Source organism: Cherax quadricarinatus, chromosome 67 (assembly GCF_038502225.1).
Source record: "Cherax quadricarinatus isolate ZL_2023a chromosome 67, ASM3850222v1, whole genome shotgun sequence".
Taxonomy (NCBI): Eukaryota; Metazoa; Arthropoda; class Malacostraca; order Decapoda; family Parastacidae; genus Cherax; species Cherax quadricarinatus.
Genome location: NC_091358.1, coordinates 4,225,096 through 4,246,509, shown reverse-complemented (window position 1 = coordinate 4,246,509; position 21,414 = coordinate 4,225,096). Strand labels below are relative to the sequence as shown.

Here is a 21,414-nt window from a genome sequence, read left to right as displayed (position 1 = left end):
ATCCGTTCTTGGGTAGTTGCGCACTGCCTTGATAACTGACGTGGTTAGCAGTTTGCCTCGTCTTTCAGGAACTGCAAGACAGACATTGCCGAACAAGAGTAGGTTGCGCCATGCTTGGATGGTGCCTCGGGCTTCTAAGTTGGTGGAACCTCCATTCACCCGCTTAAGAAGGTCTGTGAATTTCCCTGCTGCATATGGGCGAGCTGCTTTAGGGATGTGGGATAGTGTACTGCTAGCAGTGGATTTGAATGCCAACAGAAGGTTATCGCAAGTGACGAGGTTGCCATTGGAATTGTCATCTGCCTGTGGAGGCTGTGGGCTGCTCTCTGGTGGGGGCATATGTGATCCTGCACACCCATTGTGTGCACGAATGCGGCCATCATTGTTGCGTGCTCGAAACTCTCCACACACCTGACATGTGCCTCTTCTTTCATTGTTGGGTGCATTGTTTCCCTGGCTTTGTGGCTGGCTGGCTTCATCATCTGCCATACCTCAAACTGTGTGGTAAGCCCAAGCTGAAGGGAAAATGGCGCATGGCACATACTGCATGTGGTTCATGGTGGTGGTGGGGGGGGAGGAGAGGGATCTCCCGTCCTTGTGGTGGGCGGTGGAAGAAAGGGAGGAGTGGAAGATGTGTGATGAGGCGGAGTAGGGCACTCATTCCCTCCCAGGACAAGTCACTATACTATATATATATATATATATATATATATATATATATATATATATATATGTGTGTGTGTGTGTGTGTGTGTGTGTGTGTGTGTGTGTGTGTGTGTGTGTGTGTGTGTGTGTGTGTGTGACTTGACGATTAGGTAAAATTGGTCATTTATCACGAACTCATTGACAATTAAGTCTTTTTAAGATTTTCTCATTTATGTTAATGTAAAAATTAATAATTTTGTACCAAAAGAACCTTAGAAAACTTACCTAACCTTATTATAACAAGCGCAATTTAATTTAGCCTAATCCAACTAAATATATTTTATATAAGTTTACAATAATTTAATAATAAACAAACGCAGCGAAATATATTTTTTTCGTTAGGTTCAGGATGATTTTTGCGAAATTATTGCATGCACAAATTTTCACTTGACTTATTCGGCAAAAAGAGCGTTGCTGTTTAAGCCAAAATCGCAAGTTGTACCTGTCGACAAATTTATGGATAAAAACCATCAACTCCTTGTTCAATATGTACGTGGTGCACACATATTGTGCACTGTATGTACGTGGTGCACACATATTGTGCACTGTATGTGCGTGGTGCACACATATTGTGCACTGTATGTACGTGGTGCACACATTGTGCACTATATGTACGTGGTGCACACATATTGTGTACTATATGTGCGTGGTGCACACATATTGTGAACTATATGTACGTGGTGCACACATATTGTGTACTATATGTGCGTGGTGCACACATATTGTGAACTATATGTACGTGGTGCACACATATTGTGAACTATATGTACGTGGTGCACACATATTGTGAACTATATGTACGTGGTGCACACATATTGTGAACTATATGTACGTGGTGCACACATATTGTGAACTATATGTACGTGGTGCACACATATTGTGTACTATATGTACGTGGTGCACACATATTGTGTACTATATGTGCGTGGTGCACACATATTGTGAACTATATGTACGTGGTGCACACATATTGTGTACTATATGTACGTGGTGCACACATATTGTGAACTATATGTACGTGGTGCACACATATTGTGAACTATATGTACGTGGTGCACACATATTGTGAACTATATGTACGTGGTGCACACATATTGTGAACTATATGTACGTGGTGCACACATATTGTGAACTATATGTACGTGGTGCACACATATTGTGAACTATATGTACGTGGTGCACACATATTGTGAACTATATGTACGTGGTGCACACATATTGTGAACTATATGTACGTGGTGCACACATATTGTGAACTATATGTACGTGGTGCACACATATTGTGAACTATATGTACGTGGTGCACACATATTGTGAACTATATGTACGTGGTGCACACATATTATGTACTATATGTACGTGGTGCACACATATTGTGAACTATATGTACGTGGTGCACACATATTGTGCACTATATGTACGTGGTCTACCTGGAGTCTACCTGGAGGGAATTCCGGGGATCAACGTCCTTGCGGCCCGGTCCACGACCAGGCCTCCCGGTGGATCAGGGCCTGATCAACGAGGCTGTTACTGCTGGCCGCACGTAATCCAACGTACGAACCACAGCCCGGCTGATCCGGCACCGTCTTTAGGTATCTGTCCAGCTCCCTCTTGAAGACAACCAGGGGTCTTCCCGTAATGCCCCTTATTGCTGGTGGGAGGCTGTTGAACAGTCTTGGGCCCCAGACACTTATTGTGTTTTCTCTTAGTGTACCAGTGACGCCCCTACTTTTCACTGGGGGTATGTTGCATCGCCTGCCAAGTCTTTTGCTTTTGTATGGAGTGATTGCTGTGTGCATATTAGGGACCAGTCCCTCCAGAATCTTCCAGGTGTTGATTATGATATATCTCTCTCGCCTGCGCTCTAGTGAGTACAAGTCAAGTGCTTCCAGGCGCTCCCAGTAGTTAAGGTGTTTGATGGAACTTATACGTGCAGTAAAGGTTCTCTGTACATTCTCGAGCTTTGCAATTTCACCTGCCTTGAATGGGGATGTTAATGTACAGTAGTATTCCAGCCTAGAGTGATTTAAAAAGGATCATCATTGGCTTAGCATCTCTTGTCTTGAATGTTCTCATTATCCATCCTATCAGTTTCCTAGCAGATGTGATAGTGGCATTGTTGTGATCCTTGAAGGTGAGATCCTCTGACATTACCACTCCCAGGTCTCTCACATTACTTTTCCTCTCTATTGTGTGATTGGAGTTTGTAGTATACTCAGTCCTAGTTATTATTTCCTCCAGTTTTCCATAACGGAGTAGTTGGAATTTGTCTTCGTTGAACATCATATTGTTCTCTGTTGCCCATTGGAAAACTTTGTTTATATCTTCTTGGAGGTTAACAGTGTCCTCAATGGATGACACTCTCATGCAGATCCTAGTATCAAACCATACCCCGGCCGGGATTGAACCCGCGGTCAGAGAGTCTCAAAACTCCAGCCCGTCGCGTTAGCCACTAGACCAGCTAGCCACAATAAGATTCGTCCAACTAGGTATATTTCTACACCATAGGAAGGTTAGCACAGGCACCACTGTGACCACAAATGCAAGTTTTTACAGACGAATCTCCAGCTAGCGTGGCCGTGACGAACTCTGGCTCAAGTCCCTTGTGGTCACAGTGGGGCCTGTGCTAACCTTCCTATGGTGTAGAAATATACCTAGTTGGACGAATCTAATTGTGGCTAGCTGGTCTAGTGGCTAACGCGACGGGCTGGAGTTTTGAGATCCTAGTATCGTCTGCAAAAGATGATACTGTGCTGTGGTTTACATCTGTCTATGTCTGATATGAGAATAAGGAACAGGATAGGTGCGAGTACTGTGCCTTGTGGGACAGAGCTCTTCACTTTGGCAGCATCTGATTTAACTCTGTTTACCACTACTCTTTGTGTGCGATTGGTTAGAAAGTTGAAGATCCATCTGCCTACTTTGCCGGTTATCCATTTAGCACGCATTTTGTGTGCTATTACACCATGGTCGCACTCGTCAAAGACTTTTGCAAAGTCTGTGTATACTACATCCGCATTCTGTTTGTTTTCCAGTGCATCTAGGACCATATTATAGTGGTCTAGCAGTTGCGAAAGGCAGGAGCGACCTGCTCTGAAACCATGTTGCCCTGGGTTGTGCAATTTTTGGGAGTCCAGGTGGTTTGCTATCCTGCTTCTTAGAACTCTTTCAAAGATTTTTATGATGTGGGACGTTAAAGCTATTGGTCTATAGTTCTTAGCTACTGCTTTGCTGCCACCTTTATGGAGTGGGGCTATATCTGTTGTTTTTAGTGACTGTGGAATCTCGCATGTGTCTAAGCTCCTTCTCCATAGCATACTTAGGGCCCTTGAGAGGGGTTTCTTGCAGTTTTTAATGAACACCGAGTTCCACGAGTCTGGGCCTGGGGCTGAGTGCATGGGCATGTCGTCGATGGCTTTCTCAAAGTCTAGCGGAGTTAGAGTTATGTCATAAATCTGGCCTACATTGGCAGGGTTTTGAGGCTCATTCATGAAAAATTGTTTGGATCATCTATCTTTAAACTGGTTAGTGGCTCACTGAACACTGAGTCATACTGCAATTTCAGTATCTCGCTCATTTCTTTGTTGTCGTCAGTGTAGGATCCATCTTGTCTGAGCAGGGGCCCTATACTAGAAGTGGTTTTTGACTTGTTTTTGGCGTATGAAAAGAAATATTTCGAATTTCTTTCAATTTCATTAATCGCTTTTAGCTCCTCTTGTCTCTCCTGGATCCTGTATGAGTCCTTTAACTTCAGCTCAATATTTTCCACTTCCCTGGTTAGCACTTCCTTCCGTGTATCAGATAATCTGGCATTCTTGAGGAGCTCAATGATTCTTCGTCTTCTCCTGTAGAGGGAGCGTCTCTCTCTCTCCAGTTTACTTCTTTTCTTTTGTCTTATAGGCATATACCTTGAACATACTTCAGCTACCAGGAGGGTGATCTTTTCGAGGCATTGGTTCGGGTCCATGCAATTTAAGATATCCTCCTAGCATGTTTCATTTAGAGCATAGTTTACCTGATCCCAGATGATGTTCTTGTTGTTGAAGTTGAATTTGGTAAAGGTACCCTCATAACTGAATGCATTGTGCCGATCAGGACTCCTGTGCATACAAGTCTGGACTTCGATTAGACTGTGATCAGAATTTGTTGTTTTTGATATTGTTATATTCCTTACCAGGTCCTCATTATTTGTGAAAATAAGGTCCAGTGTGTTCTGCAGTCTTGTTGGCTCCACTATCTGCTGACTTAGGGTGTGTTTGTTGCAGAAATTCAGCAGCTCCTGCGTGTGTGACCTTTCATCTGAGCTACCTCCAGGGATTATTTCTGCTACGACATTATTTGCTATATTCTTCCATTTTGTGTGTCTTAGATTGAAGTCAGCAAGCAGCAAGATGTTTGGGGATGGAGCTGGAAACTTGTCCAGACAGGAGTCGATTTTTGATAGTGTACACATATTGTGCACCATATACTAGCGCCGCTACTAGTTTTAATAATAATAATAATAATTATTAATTTTATTAATTATTATATAATTATTACTATTAATATACTATATTATTATAATTACTATCATAATTGCTATTGTTATTATTATTATTATTATTATTATTATTATTATTATTATTATTATTATTATTATTACTGTTATTATTATTATTATTAATACTATTATTATTATTATTAGTAATACTTTTATTATTATTATTATTATTATTATTATTATTATTATTATTATTATTATTATTATTATTATTATTATTATTATTATTAATATTATTATTATTATTATTATTATTATTATTATTATTATTATTATTATTATTATTATTATTATTATTAAGGTAGCCACTACCGTCCACTGGATATTATATATTATATTCTATATTTTCCAACTTAGATTAAGCTGTCTTCAGAGCTCCGGAATATTACTTGCGAATATTATTGATGAGTATTACCTTCGAATATTATTTATGCATATATAGCACTACCGGAGGTCATTTTTTTTTTATTTTTACCGCTCGTGGCCCAGGTCAATGTTTCCCTTCGAAGGCCATAACATTTTCTCAGGTGTTGCTGGCCAGGTAAACTAGTTCGTATGTCATGGTTGTGTACTGGCTTCGTCTTCGTCTCCCAACACCCTTACGTTGTATGCTTGTTCAGACACTTGTCTGGTATAAACCTTGGTAATAAATACCGACAAGTTGGTTTAGAAAGACACGTAAGCAAACACTATAACATATTTATTAGAAAACGTTTCGGCCCTGGGACCTTGATCACTTCTAACATACAGAGGTAGAAAGACATTATATATATAGGCGTCACGTGCGTCACATCTCACTCTCCGCCTATATATATGTCTTTCTACCTCTGTTTGTTAGAAGTGATCAAGGTCCCAGGACCGAAACGTTTTCTAATAAATATGTTTTAGTGTTTGCTTACGTGTCTTTCTAAACCAGACACTTGTCTATATATCTTGCTTAGCCTAGCCTAGCCTAGCCTAACCTAGCCTAGCCTAGCCTAGCCTAGCCTAACCTAGCCTAACCTAGCCTAGCCTAGCCTAGCCTAGCCTAGCCTAGCCTAGCCCAGCCTAGCCTAGTCTAGCCTAGCCTAGCCTATCTACAGCTACACTACCGGCTACAGCTACACTACAGACCACTGCTACATTACAGGCTACAGCTACACTACAGAAAACGGCTACACTACAGGCTACAGCTACACTACAGGCTACAGCTACACTACAGACCACTGCTACACTACAGGCTGCAGCTACACTACAGAACACGGCTACACTACAGGCTACAGCTACACTACAGGCTACAGCTACACTACAGGCTACAGCTACACTACAGACCACTGCTACAGTACAGGCTACAGCTACACTACAGGCTACAGCTACACTACAGAACACGGCTACACTACAGGCTACAGCTACATTACAGGCTACAGCTACACTACAGGATACACTTCAGGCTACAGCTACACTACAGGCTACAGCAACACTACCGGCTACAGCTACACTACAAGCTACAACTACACTACCGGCTACAGCTACACTACAGACCACTGCTACACTACAGGCTACAGCTACACTACAGAACACGGCTACACTACAGGCTACAGCTACACCACAGGCCACAGCTACACCACAGATTACAACTGCACCACAGGCTACATCTACACCACAGGCTACAGTTACACTACAGGGCACAACTAAACTACAAGCTACAGCTACACTACAGGCTACAGCTACACTACAGACCACGGCTACACTACAGGCTACAGCTACACTACAGGCCACAGCTACACCACAGATTACAGCTACACCACAGGCTACAGCTACACTACAGACTACAACTACACCACAGGCTACAACTACACCACATACTGGATCTACACCACAGGCTACAGCTGCACCACAGGCTACAACTACACCACAGGCTACAACTACACGACAGGCTGCATCTACACCACAGGCTACAGCTTCGCCACAGACTACAACTACACCACAGCTACAACTACACCACAGGCTACAACTACACCACAGGTTACATCTACACCACAGGCTACATCTACACCACAGGCTACATCTACACCACAGGCTACATCTACACCACAGGATACATCTACACCACAGACTGCATCTACACCACAGGCTACTGCTGCACCACAGACAACTACACCACAGGCTACATCTTCAACACATGCTACAGCTGCACCACAGGCTACGTCTACACCACAGGCTACATCTACACCACAGGCTATATCTACACCACAGGCTACATCTACACCACAGGCTACATCTTCAACACGGGCTACAGCTACACCACAGACTGCACCTACACCACAGGCTACAGCTGCACCACAGACTACAGCTACACCACAGACTATAACTAAATCACAGGCTACAACTACACCACAGGCTACATCTACACCACAGGCTACAGCTGCATCACAGGCTACATCTACACCACAGGCTACATCTACACCATTGGCTACATACACACCACAGGCTACATCTACACCACAGGCTACATCTACACCACAGGCTACATCTACAGCATGGGCTACAACTACACGACAGACTGCATCTACACCACAGGCTACAGCTGCACCACAGACTACAACTACACCACAGAATACTACTACACCACAGGCTACAGCTGCACCACAGGCTACAACTACACCACAGACTGCATCTACACCACAGACTGCATCTACACCACATGCTACTGCTGCACCACAGACTACAACTACACCACAGACTACAACTACACCACAGGCTACAGCTGCACCACAGGTCACAACTGCCCTCAGAGATGTATGGTGGGTACCCAGGGTGAGGAGTGGACAGGCAGAGCGAATTTCTTAAATTACAGGGGTTGAAAACACGTACACTATACGTAGGTTTGAGGCCACCCATGCCGGGGGTGGGTGGCGGTGGGGGTCGGTGGGGGAGGGGGCGGGGGTGGGAAATAAGATGGGCAACATGATAGGGCTGGTTGGGCAGGGGGCAAGGAAGTAACGGTGAGCATTATACCGGGTTTAATGTTTTCACCACCACCACTACCACTATCACCACCACCACCACTACTACCACTATCACCACCACCACTACCACTATCACCACCACCACTGCCACTATCACCACCACCACCACTATCACCACCACCACCACTACCATTTTCACCACCACCACTACCACTATCACCACCACCACTACTGCAGTCACCTCCACCACCACCACTGCTATAGTCACCTCCACCACTACCACTACCACAGTGATATTTGACATGCCCATGCACTCTGCACCAGCCCCAGACTCGTGGAACTCAGTGTTCATCAAGAACTGCAAGAAGCCCCTTTTACGTGCCTTAAATATTCTATGGAGAGGGAGCATGGACACAGGGGTCATCCCAGTCACTAAAAACAACAGACATAGCCCCACTCCACAAAGGTGGCAGTAAAATAATTGTAAAGAATTATAGACCGATAGCACTAACACCCCACATCATAAAAGTCTTTGAACGGGTTCTGAGAAGCAAGATCACCAACCACTTGGATATCCAACAATTGCACAACCCAGGGCAACATGGGTTTAGAGCAAGTCACTCCTGCCTCTCACAAGTACTGCACCACTATGACGTGGTCTTGGATGGTTACTCCTGCCTCTCACAACTACTGCACCACTATGACGTGGTCTTGGATGGTTACTCCTGCCTCTCACAACTACTGCACCACTATGACGTGGTCTTGGATGGTTACTCCTGCCTCTCACAACTACTGCACCACTATGACGTGGTCTTGGATGGTTAATCCTGCCTCTCACAAGTACTGCACCACTATGACGTGGTCTTGGATGGTCACTCCTGCCTCTCACAAGTACTGCACCACTATGACGTGGTCTTGGATGGTTACTCCTGCCTCTCACAAGTACTGCACCACTATGACGTGGTCTTGGATGGTTACTCCTGCCTCTCACAGCTACTGCACCACTATGACGTGGTCTTGGATGGTTAATCCTGCCTCTCACAACTACTGCACCACTATGACGTGATCTTGGATGGTCACTCCTGCCTCTCACAACTACTGCACCACTATGACGTGGTCTTGGATGGTTACTCCTGCCTCTCACAACTACTGCACCACTATGACGTGGTCTTGGATGGTTACTCCTGCCTCTCACAAGTACTGCACCACTATGACGTGGTCTTGGATGGTCACTCCTGCCTCTCACAAGTACTGCACCACTATGACGTGGTCTTGGATGGTCACTCCTGCCTCTCACAACTACTGCACCACTACGACGTGTTCTTTGATGGTCACTCCTGCCTCTCACAACTACTGCACCACTATGACGTGGTCTTGGATGGTCACTCCTGCCTCTCACAACTACTGCACCACTATGACGTGGTCTTGGATGGTTACTCCTGTCTCTCACAACTACTGCACCACTATGACGTGGTCTTGGATGGTTACTCCTGCCTCTCACAAGTATTGGACCACTATGACGTGGTCTTGGATGGTTATTCCTGCCTCTCACTACTGCTGGACCACTATGACATAATCTTGGATGGTTACTCCTGCCTCTCACAACTACTGGACCACTATGACATAGTCTTGGATGGTCGTTTCTGCCTCTCACAACTATTGGACCACTATGGCATAGTCTTGGATGGTTACTCCTGCCTCTCACAACTATTGAACCACTTTGGCATAGTCTTGGATGGTCGTTCCTGTCTCTCACAACTATTGGACCACAATGACATAATCTTGGATGGTTGCTCCTGCCTCTCACAACTACTGGACCACTATGACATAGTCTTGGATGGTCGTTCCTGCCTCTCACAACTATTGGACCACTATGGCATAGTCTTGGATGGTTACTCCTGCCTCTCACAACTATTGAACCTCTTTGGCATAGTCTTGGATGGTCGTTCCTGCCTCTCACAACTATTGGATCACTATGGCATAGTCTTGGATGGTTACTCCTGCCTCTTACAACTACTGGATCACTATGAAATAGTCTTAGATGGTCGCTCCTGCCTCTCACAACTACTGGATCACTATGACATAGTCGTGGATGGTCGCTCCTGCCTCTCACAACTACTGGATCAATATGACATAGTCTTGGATGGTCGCTCCTGCCTCTCACAACTACTGGATCACTATGAAATAGTCTTAGATGGTCGTTCCTGCCTCTCACAACTATTGGATCACTATGGCATAGTCTTGGATGGTTACTCCTGCCTCTCACAACTACTGGATCACTATGACATAGTCGTGGATGGTCGCTCCTGCCTCTCACAACTACTGGATCACTATGACATAGTCTTGGATAGTCGCTCCTGCCTCTCACAACTGCTGGATCACTATGACATAGTCTTAGATGGTCGTTCCTGCCTCTCACAACTATTGGATCACTATAGCATAGTCTTGGATGGTTACTCCTGCCTCTCACAACTACTGGATCACTATGACATAGTCGTGGATGGTCGCTCCTGCCTCTCACAACTACTGGATCACTATGACATAGTCTTGGATGGTCGCTCCTGCCTCTCACAACTACTGGATCACTATGACATAGTCGTGGATGGTCGCTCCTGCCTCTCACAACTACTGGATCACTATGACATAGTCTTGGATGGTCGCTCCTGCCTCTCACAACTACTGGATCACTATGACATAGTCGTGGATGGTCGCTCCTGCCTCTCACAACTGCTGGATCACTATGACATAGTCTTGGATGGTCGCTCCTGCCTCTCACAACTACTGGATCACTATGACATAGTCGTGGATGGTCGCTCCTGCCTCTCACAACTACTGGATCACTATGACATAGTCGTGGATGGTCGCTCCTGCCTCTCACAACTACTGGATCACTATGACATAGTCGTGGATGGTCGCTCCTGCCTCTCACAACTGCTGGATCACTATGACATAGTCTTGGATGGTCGCTCCTGCCTCTCACAAATACTGGATCACTATGACATAGTCGTGGATGGTCGCTCCTGCCTCTCACAACTACTGGATCACTATGACATAGTCGTGGATGGTCGCTCCTGCCTCTCACAACTACTGGATCACTATGACATAGTCTTGGATGGTCGCTCCTGCCTCTCACAACTACTGGATCACTATGACATAGTCGTGGATGGTCGCTCCTGCCTCTCACAACTGCTGGATCACTATGACATAGTCTTGGATGGTCGCTCCTGCCTCTCACAACTACTGGATCACTATGACATAGTCGTGGATGGTCGCTCCTGCCTCTCACAACTACTGGATCACTATGACATAGTCGTGGATGGTCGCTCCTGCCTCTCACAACTACTGGATCACTATGACATAGTCGTGGATGGTCGCTCCTGCCTCTCACAACTGCTGGATCACTATGACATAGTCGTGGATGGTCGCTCCTGCCTCTCACAACTGCTGGATCACTATGACATAGTCGTGGATGGTCGCTCCTGCCTCTCACAACTACTGGATCACTATGACATAGTCTTGGATGGTCGCTCCTGCCTCTCACAACTACTGGATCACTATGACATAGTCGTGGATGGTCGCTCCTGCCTCTCACAACTGCTGGATCACTATGACATAGTCGTGGATGGACTGGAGAATAAACAGAATGCAGATGTGGTATACACAATGTTTTGCTAAAACCTTCGACAAGTGTAATCATATTGTAATAACACAAAATGGGTGATAAAGGAATAACAATAACAATGGGTAGATGGATCTATAACTTCCTAACAAATAGAACACAGAGAGTAATAGTAAAAAGAGTAAAGCCAGAGGCGGTTATAGAGAAAAGCTCTGTTCCACAAGGTACAGTACTGCCTCCCATCCTTTTTCTCACCCTCATATTTGATATAGAAATGTAAGTCACAGCTCCGTGTCTTGCTTTTGTTAGGTAAGACACATAGGCAACAGTTAGGCAACTTTATTCCGAAACGTTTCGCCTACACAGTAGGCTTCTTCAGTCGAATACAGAATGTAGGCGGGAACAGTAGAGATGTGAAGACGATGTAATCAGTCCATCACCCTTGAAGTCGTAGAATTTGAGGTTGTCAGTCCCTCGGCCTGAACTTCTCCAGGCTGAGGGACTGCTTTTGCTGATATCAATTTTTTCATGATATCCATTGAGGAATTGAAATCTTAACATATGATTTTGTATTAACACTGTTGGAAAAAAAGGCAATACGAATTTGTAGCGCTTAAAAACTTTTTAATATTATGTACAGGACTGTGAAGGGCCACGGAAAACAATATGACGTATATTGAGAACAATTTTCTGTTAATCCAACTTTTTAAGCTAGCGTCATATCTAAAAATGTTATATCTCAATGTTAGCACATAGGCCTCGAAATCAGGCCTAACTATCCTGCCTAGGTCGAAATATTAAATATTAGTCCTCTAGTCCTATACCAACAATTCTATAATTTGAAATTATGCTAATTTATTATTATTATTATTATTATTATTATTATTATTATTATTATTATTATTATTATTATTATTATTATTATTGGTATAATACGTAACTAAACCATACGTAGGAAACTGAACCTTATGGTAGTAGTAATAGTAGTAGTAATATTAGCAGTAGTGGTAGTAGTAGTAATATTAGCAGTAGTGGTAGTAATAGTATTATTAGCAGTAGTGGTAGTAGTAGTAGTAGTGGCAATGGTAGTAGTAATAGTGGTGGTAGTAGTAGTAACAATGGTAGTAGTAATAGTGGTGGTAGTAATAGTAGCAATGGTAGTAGTAATAGTGGTGGTAGTAGTAGTAGTAGCAGTGGTAGTAGTAATAGTGATGGTAGTAGTAGTAGCAATGGTAGTAGTAATAGTGGTGGTAGTAGTAGTAGCAATGGTAGTAGTAATAGTGGTGGTAGTAGTAGTAGCAATGGTAGTAGTAATAGTGGTGGTAGTAGTAGTAGTAGTAGTAGCAGTGGTAGTAGCAATAGTGGTGGTAGTAGTAGTAGCAATGGTAGTAGTAATAGTGGTGGTAGTAGTAGTAGCAGTGGTAGTAGCAATAGTGGTAGTAGTAGTAGTAGTAGCAATGGTAGTAGTAACAGTGGTGGTAGTAGTAGTAGCAGTGGTAGTAGTAATAGTGGTGGTAGTAGTAGTGGTAGCAGTAGTAGTAATAGTGGTGGTAGTAGTAGTGGTAGCAGTAGTAGTAATAGTGGTGGTAGTAGTAGTGGTAGCAGTAGTAGTAATAGTGGTGGTAGTAGTAGTGGTAGCAGTAGTAGTAATAGTGGTGGTAGTAGTAGTAGCAGTGGTAGTAGTAATAGTGGTGGTAGTAGTAGTAGCAGTGGTAGTAGTAATAGTGGTGGTAGTAGTAGTAGCAGTGGTAGTAGTAATAGTGGTGGTAGTAGTAGTAGCAGTGGTAGTAGTAATAGTGGTGGTAGTAGTAGTAGCAATAGTGGTGGTAGTAGTAGTAGCAGTGGTAGTAGTAATAGTGGTGGTAGTAGTAGTAGCAGAGGTAGTAGCAATAGTGGTGGTAGTAGTAGTAGTAGTGGTAGTAGTAACAGTGGTGGTAGTAGTAGTAGCAGTGGTAGTAGCAATAGTGGTGGTAGTAGTAGTAGTAGTGGTAGTAGTAACAGTGGTGGTAGTAGTAGTAGCAGTGGTAGTAGCAATAGTGGTGGTAGTAGTAGTAGCAATGGTAGTAGTAATAGTGGTGGTAGTAGTAGTAGCAGTGGTAGTAGCAATAGTGGTGGTAGTAGTAGTAGCAGTGGTAGTAGTAATAGTGGTGGTAGTAGTAGTAGCAATGGTAGTAGTAATAGTGGTGGTAGTAGTAGTAGCAGTGGTAGTAGTAATAGTGGTGGTAGTAGTAGTAGCAGTGGTAGTAGTAATAGTGGTGGTAGTAGTAGTAGCAGTGGTAGTAGTAATAGTGGTGGTAGTAGTAGTAGCAGTGGTAGTAGTAATAGTGGTGGTAGTAGTAGTAATAATACTTTTTATGTATATACAGTTGTGAGTGGTTAGTTACAATATATTTGTATCCACAGGTGGAGGTGGGAAGAGTGCCAGGTGTGGAGGTGGGAAGAGTGCCAGGTGTGGAGCCTCATAGTGCCACTCCAGGCTGGCATGTGAACCAGGTGAGACCTTCTACATAAATGGTTTGTAATACCGACGATAAACATATACAAATATACCCAGATATACATGTGTCTAATTCTTCGAGGTGACAAGTGCGCTGTTGATCCGTCCTAGCTGACTGCTGACTGACTACTGACTGACTACTGACTGACTACTGACTGACTACTGACTGACTACTGACTGACTGCTGACTGACTGCAGAACGACCTTATCTTGAAGCTCAAACTACAAGCTCAGAGCTTACATTATCAGCAAGTTCAGTATTCATTGAGGTGATGGAACTTTATCAAGGACAGAGAAGCTAAAGACGAAAACCAGGTGATACCAAAACACGTCAGGACCTGAATGTGGGCATGCAGGACCTGGCGTTTTCTGTCATGCTCCAGGACAACGTATGTGATGAGTTTCCTTCAACTACCTACCTCCTGTTCTGCTCTATGGTTTCGATGAAGGGAACAACAGCTACCTCAGGGAATGCTTGTTTTGCCATGTTGTTTTCAGTCCATAAGTCGTGAGTGCAGGTTATGACATACTACATAAGAGTTGGTAGTCTATTTCCACCACCAACATTAACTCTATTATTACTTCTCCATTTCTTTCTTCCTCTCTTTATCCCGTCCCTGTCCCCCTCTCATATATATACTGGCTCCCTCACCTTCGGTCCAAGTCGGACCGAAACGTCGCCGTCAGCTCCTCTCTGCTGTGTGAGGATAATCTGTGTATCGGGAGATACTTGTTCACTCTCTGACAATCAAAACATCGCAGTCTTCCTCATTTAGAAACATGTTGCAAATCTTTATTAATCGGGGAAACAGACTTAGGATTAATCTTGGTTGTAGTGTCGTGGTGTGAGCAATAATGTATACTGTCACCCTTGTTACTCTGCTTACTGTAGATTCTGTGTTATGGGTCATCACTGTCTCTAAAAAAGAGCTTTAAGGAGCTGTAAGGAATCATTCTTGTCTTCCAAGATAAACTGTGTGGAAGGTTCCATCATTTTTGGTTGATGGTTGAATTCGGTGAAATGAAAGCTCGTTGGTGGTGGTGTGTCGGGGAATTATACCGAAGCGATTCTTCACCAGGTGCTTCAGGTGTATTTTAGACAAGACAGCACTGATGGGCGGTCTAATAGCCATACTGAACTTTATTCTGTAGACACCGTGTCCAAAGGAGAGTAAACTGAACATGGCAGGTATTACAAACACAGGTAAAGAATGACCTGTGAGACCTGGTCGTAATGGGAATTGGAACAAAAAAACTCAGCAGTACACTATAATATTTATTTTGCCTTCACCCACTATATGCAGGTATGTACACTATGTACAGTATGTGCAGATAGAATAATAAGTGTACACCACAGTGACAGATGGCAAAGCAGAAGCCAGAGATAGTGCACCGTACTCAACCAGCAGGTAGGCAAGTCTACCAGTGCCACAAGTGAACCACGTTGCTTCAGCTTTGGCGGGCTTGCTTGTGTTTGGTCAATGAACCATGGTACTAATTTAACGACGGGTACCCTATTGATCGTTAAACCGTTAGCACCAGGTTCGCTGGTTGGATGGCAGCCTATATGGGAGTGTGACATACGCCGAATAAATTGTAACATACTCTTTGCATGCCACAGCATGTATTTTATAGACAACAACTAAGTTATGGGTAGGCAGAGAAAGGTGCAGGTGTGTAATAATGGAGATATGAAGGGAGGAGACTTGAATAAACAGAGATCACGTCCAGACTAGCCAATATCTTGTTTTCAGTTGCAACTCTCTACTCGAGATGCGTCACCTGTGTGCCAAAGATATGACTACGCCGCAGGTGTGATTGCGCTAGTGCTCCTGCTTACTTTCAATGGTGCATTACCTATCCTGGAAGTCATGGGGCTAAGAGATGTGTTGATATCGGTAGCGTAGCAACCAGGGGAAGGATAGCTAGGGAAACAAAAGCTTTAACCCCCCCCCATACAAAAATTTTTTCCAATTTATGGCTAATTTTCACTATTATGTAAACGAGTGACTACAAAACCATGGCAGTTTAAGAAACTCTGCGGATGTAGATGGCAGCATGTTGCGCGCGTGAGGATTTTTCTGATTTCTGTCAGGAGAGTTTCCACTGACCTCTTCACCACCTGCCTAACCTCTGTGGGTCACTTAATGAAGCACCACAGTGGGCGAAACCTCATTTGATAAAGGTTTTCCCTGTGAGAGTGTCTCTCACACTACCTCTGTATCGTGTGAGCTGATAAGTCACAATATCGAAGCAGTTGCTGCTGCTGCTGTTCCTTCGGCTGCTGCTGCTGCTGCTGCTGCTGCTACTGATGCTGCATCTTCATCTCGCTGGGGCTTCGCCGTCTCGACATTCTCTTATGTATCGCCTTCTTAAACCTGTTTTAAAAGGAGCGGCTTATCCAGTACTGGACAGGTAGTGGACATGTTTGTTGTGGCGGCGCTGGTGTGTGTGTGTGTGTATGTGTGTGTGTGTGTGTGTGTGTGTGTGTGTGTGTGTGTGTGTGTGTGTGTGTGTGTGTGTATGTGTGTGTGTGTGTGTGTGTGTGTGTGTGTATGTGTGTGTGTGTGTGTGTGTGTGTGTGTGTGTGTGTGTGTGTGTGTGTGTGTATGTGTGTGTGTGTGTGTGTGTGTGTGTGTGTGTGTGTGTGTGTGTGTGTGTGTGTGTGTGTGTGTATGTGTGTGTGTGTGTGTGTGTTTGTGTGTGTGTGTGTGTGTGTGTGTGTGTGTGTGTGTATGTGTGTGTGTGTGTGTGTGTGTGTGTGTGTGTGTGTGTGTGTGTGTGCGTGTGTGTGTGTGTGTGTGTGGTGCTATATTATCCACCAAACTTAATTAATATACCGATGGAGGACACACCTGACAGTGAGGCTGCGCAGGTGTGAGTACACACGTCCTTCTGCAGGTATGGGATCAGCTGATCATCACCTGATGTGAGGCCTCACACAGCAAACATAGATAAGGTCTTACAGATTTATATTACAAGTGATGTACAAGGTAAGAAGAACAGCGTTGGCAATGTTTAATAAAGAGAAATAATTCGGCTGCGTTGTGTACATCATCAGTTGAATAAACCATACCCCCGGCCGGGATTGAACCCGCGGTCATAGAGTCTCAAAACTCCAGCCCGTCGCGTTAGCCACTAGACCAGCTAGCCACAATAAGATTCATCCAACGCGGGTTCAATCCCGGCCGGGGGTATGGTTTATTTGCAATCGTGTCATTACGATTTCTTGAGTCATGTTGACGGCAGTGAAGGGACTTGAGCTAGAGTTCGTCACGGCCACGCTAGCTGGAGATTCGTCTGTAAAAACTTGCATTTGTGGTCACAGTGGTGCCTATGCTAACCTTCCTATGGTGTAGAAATATACCTAGTTGGATGAATCTTATTGTGGCTAGCTGGTCTAGTGGCTAACACGACGGGCTGGAGTTTTGAGACTCTATGACCGCGGGTTCTATCCCGGCCGGGGGTATGGTTTGTTTGCAATCGTGTCATTACGATTTCTTGAGTCAAGTTCAGTTGAATACACAGATGAACAACACTCTTGGAGACATCGACTTCGAAGGAAGACAATTTTGACGAAGTGGAGAGGTAGGCTGATGTCATCAGTCCATCACCCTAGGTGCAGGATGGTCGGTCTCTTAACACCTATGTGCAGGATGGTCGGTCTCTTAACACCTAGGTACAGGATGGTCGGTCTCTTAACACCTAGGTGCAGGATGGTCGGTCTCTTAACACCTAGGTGCAGGATGGTCGGTCTCTTAACACCTAGGTGCAGGATGGTAGGTTTCTTAACACCTAGGTGCAGGATGGTAGGTTTCTTAACACCTAGGTGCAGGATGATCGATCTCTTAACACCTAGGTGCAGGATGGTCGGTCTCAACACCTAGGTGCAGGATGATCAGTCTTAACACCTAGGTGCAGGATGATCGGTTTCTTAACACCTATGTGCAGGATGGTCGGTATCTTAACACCTAGGTGCAGGATGGTCTGTCTCTTAACACCTAGGTGCAGGATGGTCGGTCTCTTAACACCGAGGTGCAGGATGGTCGGTCTCTTAACACCTAGGTGCAGGATGATCGGTCTCTTAACACCTAGGCGCAGGATGGTCGGTCTCTTAACACCTAGGTGCAGGATGATCAGTCTTAACACCTAGGTGCAGGATGGTCGGTCTCAACACCTAGGTGCAGGATGGTCGGTCTCTTAACACCGAGGTGCAGGATGGTCGGTCTCTTAACACCTAGGTGCAGGATGATCGGTCTCTTAACACCTAGGCGCAGGATGGTCGGTCTCTTAACACCTAGGTGCAGGATGATCAGTCTTAACACCTAGGTGCAGGATGGTCGGTCTCTTAACACCTAGGTGCAGGATGGTCGGTCTCTTAACACCGAGGTGCAGGATGGTCGGTCTCTTAACACCTAGCTGCAGGATGATCGGTCTCTTAACACCTAGGTGCAGGATGGTAGATCTCTTAACACCTAGGTGCAGGATGATCGGTCTCTTAACACCTAGGTGCAGGATGGTAGGTCTCTTAACACCTAGGTGCAGGATGATCAGTCTTAACACCTAGGTGCAGGATGATCGGTCTCTTAACACCTAGGTGCAGGATGGTAGGTCTCTTAACACCTAGGTGCAGGATGATCAGTCTTAACACGTAGGCGCAGGATGGTCGGTCTCTTAACACCTAGGTGCAGGATGATCGGTCTCTTAACACGTAGGCGCAGGATGGTCGGTCTCTTAACACCTAGGTGCAGGATGGTCTGTCTTAACACCTAGGTGCAGGATGATCGGTCTCTTAACACCTAGGTGCAGGATGGTCGGTCTTAACACCTAGGTGCAGGATGATCGGTCTCTTAACACCGAGGTGCAGGATGGTCGGTCTCTTAACACCTAGGTGCAGGATGATCGGTCTTAACACCTAGGGTGATTGATTACATCAACCACCTTTCCACTTCGTCTACCTCGATTACACCAGCAGCGCTGAGGTCTCCGGGACTGATTCACCTGTGTATTCAACTGATGAAGGCTGCAGCACGGGCGAAACGTTTCGACAATAAAGGTTTCAAGCACTGTTCATCGCAACTTTATTACCTGTGACTGTGTGGGGCGAAATGCTCTGGTCTTTGTTAGTGATATGATGGCAGGGAGGGAGGGAGGGAGGGAGGAAGAGAAGGTTGGAGGAGGTGCATTGGAAGAGAAAACTGGTAGGTTAAGAGAGAGAGAGACAGACAGACAAACAGACAGACAGAAACAGAGAACTGGAGGTTAGAAAGGAAGAAGATACATGGGACAGAAAGGAAAAGAGAGAGAAGTGAGAAAGAGAAGCAGAGAGTGAGAGAGGTGAGAAAGAGAAGCAGAGAGTGAGAGAGGTGAGAGAGAGAGAGAGAGAGAGAGAGAGAGAGAGAGAGAGAGAGAGAGAGAGAAGAGAAGAGAAGAGAAGAGAGAGAGAGAGAAGATGTGCAGACCAGCTAGCAGCACCTCTAACTCGCATCTTTCAGCACTGCCTAGTACAGTGTAAATGGCCCTCTCTATGGAAAGAGGCGAATGTAGTCCCTGTTCACAAAAAGAAGAGCAGAGCAGAAATCAGCAACTACAGACCAGTGTCACTCCTGTCAATCACTGGTAAGATCCTTGAGACAATAATCTCAAGACAAATGACAGAGTTTTTTGACTACCACTCACTACTTTGTGATCGTCAATATGGCTTCAGGAAAGGTTACTCTGCTGCTGATCTGTTGTTAAACCTCTCCACTAAGTGGCACCAGTCACTGGATGAATCCAAAGTCAGCTGTGTGGTAGCACTGGACATTGCTGGCGCTTTCGACCGGGTGTGGCACCAGGGCCTCTTAGCAAAGCTTCAAACACTGGGAATTGCAGGCTCTACGCTATGTCTCCTCAGTGATTACCTTCATGGTAGATCTCTAAGTGTAGTTCTCAATGGTACGGAATCAGCAAGACATCCTATTGGGGCAAGTGTTCCACAAGGAAGCGTGCTGGGTCCATTGTTATGGAATGTCTACTTCAACGACCTTCTTCATCTCATCCCAGAATCACATGCATATGCAGACGACTGTACACTGACATTCACTTATCCAAGAGAAGAAATGCCAGCTGCTCTAAGCTACATCAATCACCAGCTGAGAGCTATATCAGCTTGGGGAAATAGATGGCAAGTAACATTTGCACCTGAGAAAACGCAAATGATGATCGTCTCTAGGCACCATGATGGTAATGCTGGTGCAGTAGTAAGGATGAATGGGAGGATGTTGGCACCTGGAGAAGAAGTTGATATCCTTGGGGTGAAATTTGACTCCAAACTAACCATGAAGAACCATGTTGTAAATCTTGCAAACAAGGCAGCCAGGAAGCTTACAGCACTTCGCCGTATCTCCCATCTGCTTGACAGTAGGGGTTGCAAGATCCTGTACGAGGCACAAGTACGCTCGCACCTTGAGTATGCTCCACTTTCTTGGTTTGCCTGCCCCCCCCCCTCTCATCTGCGACTGCTTGACAGAGTAGAGAACAGAGCAAGACGTCTCATCTCTCGCCTGGACCCATCCTGGATAGATCTGTCATTTCAGCAGAGCCTTCAACATAGGAGGGATGTGGGTGCCTTACTGTTATGTACAAGGCCAATATTGTCAAAATACCACACTTGGATCCACTTCGAGGACAGCGTGAAACAAGCTTTTATGCCACAAGACGGGGAAGAAAGCAGCAACTTCACTCTGGCTGTACCCTTCTCCAGAACATCACTCCATCTGAGATCATACATACCCAGGATGACTAGAGTATGGAACACATTCGTACAGCATAATGATGTCAACGAGATAAAGTCAGTTGATCAAATGAAAATGCTGGCCCACAGATGGCTCCAACTTCATCCTGTTTCCTACTTGTATGTCTCATAACAATAAAAATGCTTTCAAATGAGCTGATGTAGGTAACAGCTCTTAGCTTGCCAATAAAGTTAGGAATCCTTAACCTGTAAATAGCTGTCAATAAAGCTAGGGATCCTTAACCTTGTCAAACCCTGTGTAAAAAAAAAAAAAAGAGAGAGAGAGAGAGGTAGAGAGAGAGAGAGTGTGAGAGAGAGAGAGAGAGAGAG

At 44.9% G+C, this 21,414-nt stretch overlaps 1 protein-coding gene across 1 annotated transcript in view; it reads left to right on the top strand.

Moving 5' to 3' along the window:
- LOC128699631 (ras association domain-containing protein 10-like) overlaps positions 1-21,414 on the top strand; it is a 454,877-nt gene that overhangs the window by 182,669 nt on the left and 250,794 nt on the right. The window contains exon 2 of the mRNA XM_053792362.2: positions 14,216-14,305. The gene's annotated coding sequence lies outside the window, so the exon portion shown is untranslated. The remainder of the gene's footprint in view (positions 1-14,215; positions 14,306-21,414) is intronic.